We start from the raw sequence: 2,728 nt of genomic DNA, 5'->3' as shown, positions 1-2,728 counted from the left end.
TTAAATTGCAGGGCTGTGTTTCAGTGCAGGTATGTTGGTTGCTAACCATGTATTAAATGTTTCTTGTTGTACCTCTTGCTTTCATAAGGGACAAGCACTAACTGTAATTGTCTTATATTCTGACTGGGTGCAAAAACCTCTACATTTTTTATTAATTTAATAAAGACATTATGTTCAGTTTCTGTAAATTTTGTGTTATGTCAGAGAGCTTTAACATAAATCCCTCTGACTATAGCCAAACCCTATATTTAGATAGGAGAAATTGTTAAGTAACTTGTTACGAGTATAATTTTGGCAGATGATTTGCTTTAGTGAATCTTTTTCAATAAATTTGTAGTAAGAATAGTAAATATATTTCTCAGGTATGTATTTTTGTGTATTGTATTCTTTTTAAAAAGAGAACTGAAAAAATTACTTTTTAATTACATCCTAACAACTCTCATTTTTCTCCTTTTGTAATTTAGGTAAATGCAGGTCCGTTAGCATATGCAAGGGCTTTCTTAAATGACAGTCAAGCTAGCAAGTATCCACCCAAAAAAGTAAATGAGTTGAAAGACATGTTTAGGTAAGTGCTTTGTAGTTTTCAGATCAGACCTCTAATTTTTTTTTCACTCCATTGTCTTCTTAAGTGAAATCAAAATATTCACCAAATAATGTGCCTCTAAAAAAATTATCGGTTCCCTTTTATAACGTTTAAGTTACCTTCTAATGGTATTTTAGGTAGTGAGGAAATGTGTGATCTCTTTCTTGCTGCAGAACTGAAACAATCTCCTAGTGACCCAAGGCGTTAAATATGACGACCACTTCATTGCTCTGGATATTGTGACACAAACAGAAGCCCACATTCGTTATGTGATTTCCTCCTTTGCCTGATTGACCTCATGTCACAGCTTTTCCAGACCATTCAGGCTAGGAAGGGTTGGATAGGTTTGCTTCTCTCCTGTATCCTTAGTTCCACGTGGATTCTGCTATTCTAGGGCATACGATAATCTTCTCTGGACTGAGCATCTCTCTAAGCCCAGGCATGTCTGAATGGTTGCGCAGTAGAAAAAGTCTGTTTCTTATATAAAAGAACTTAGATTCAGAATAAGAGAGATAGATAATTTAAACAGACTGAGTAGAAAGATCATTTCCACTCATTTGCTCCTGACTTATTTCATTTACTTTTGCTGTCTCTGTATTATCAGCTGTTTCAGGTTACAGAGTAACCACTACTCATTCCCTTGTAGCTCAGTCGGTAAAGAATCTGCCTGCAGTGCAGGAGACCTGGGTTCGATCCCTGGGTTGGGAAGATCCCCTGGAGAAGGAAATGGCAACCCACTCCAGTATCCTTGCCTGCAAAATCTCATGGACAGAGAAGCCTGGTGGGCTGTAGTCCAAGGGTCACAAAGAGTCAGGCATGACTGAGCGACTAACACTTCCTTCCTTACTTAGTACTCATTCATTCAATGTTTATTAATGCCTGGCATGTACAAAAAGATTCTACTCTTTGCTATGACAGGGATACAGCACAAATGGTCAGTGAGGTACATTGTCCCCTAAGATTTGCATTCTGATTATGGACATGAAACATAAATGTATGAAATAATGATAAAAAAGTTTTTATGGTAAGTCATAACCTCCCTGTCGCCACTCTTACCAGCCCAGGGCAGATACTTCATGCCTGTAAGCACTATACTGGGTACATAGCCCCAAATAAATTATTTTTTAATAACTGACATTATCTATAGATGTTAATTAATGTAAGTGCAAGCATAGCTGATATCATATCAAGTGACTGAGCAGGCAGCCTTCCCAGAGGGTATATATTTCAAGCCAGGTTTTGAAGGAGATAGAAACCAGAAGACAAAGATAGAAAAGGAAAGATATTTCAGACTTAGGAGATGGCATTAGCAAAAACACAGTGAGAAAATACAGGATTCTAATCTTCCTTTTAGGCAAGCCGTGGTTAAAGTAAATATTAAACTGTCAGTGAGACTTTTGAGTAATAAATAACAAAAACTTTATCTTTGATCTTCATCTACAGGAAGTTCATCCAAGCATGCAGCATTGCACTGGAACTAAATGAGCAGTTAATTAAAGAGGATCAGATTGAATACCATGAAGGGCTCAAGTCAAATTTCAGAGACATGGTGAAAGAATTATCTGACATTATTCATGAACAGGCAAGTATTAGGGTGATTGAAAATGAAAACATGATCTGGGGTCCCTAAAGTGTTACTTAGCAAACCTATTGGTTTGAAATAGTATTACCTTGAAATTACTTAGTCTGTTATTTTAAAATTTGTTCTTCTATTCTTTACCCATATAAATGATATAATGCAAATCAGATTTGAAGCACTCACTGACAATTGCTTTAGCAGTTGTTTCAGGTGTTAAACTGTTTTGTTCTTTGTGCCACAGTGCCATTAGAAGTGAATAGTTGTGCAAGTGTAAATTAATAATCTACTGTGAGCATGGCTAAGGTCTTTCAAGAAGGATCCTAGAGAACCAGATCCCTAAATGAATATTCCTGTCTTAGATGTAGGAAACTGGATACAGTTAGCCTTCCATATTTGCAGCTTCCACATCGTTGGATTCAACCAACTGCAGATCAAAAATATTTGAAGAAAAATTTCCAGAAAGTTCCAGAAAAGCAAAACTTGAATTTCCTGTACATAGGCAGCTATTTACATAGCATTTACATTGTATTAACTATTATTAATAATCTAGAGATGATTTTAAAGTA

The 2,728-nt window shown here is 36.0% G+C and overlaps 1 long non-coding RNA gene across 1 annotated transcript; it reads left to right on the top strand.

Annotated features, from left to right (window-relative positions):
• On the top strand, window positions 1-2,193 carry LOC120859917. The gene is made up of 3 exons (XR_005720184.1): window positions 1-29; window positions 465-565; window positions 2,027-2,193. It is a non-coding gene; the product is annotated as an uncharacterized LOC120859917 (long non-coding RNA).
• The last annotated feature ends 535 nt before the right edge of the window (window positions 2,194-2,728 follow it).

Source organism: Oryx dammah, unplaced genomic scaffold (genome assembly GCF_014754425.2).
Source record: "Oryx dammah isolate SB20612 unplaced genomic scaffold, SCBI_Odam_1.1 HiC_scaffold_4519, whole genome shotgun sequence".
Lineage (NCBI taxonomy): Eukaryota > Metazoa > Chordata > Mammalia > Artiodactyla > Bovidae > Oryx > Oryx dammah.
The sequence above is the reverse complement of the archived record's forward strand: the minus strand, read 5'-3'. Positions and strand labels throughout refer to the sequence as shown.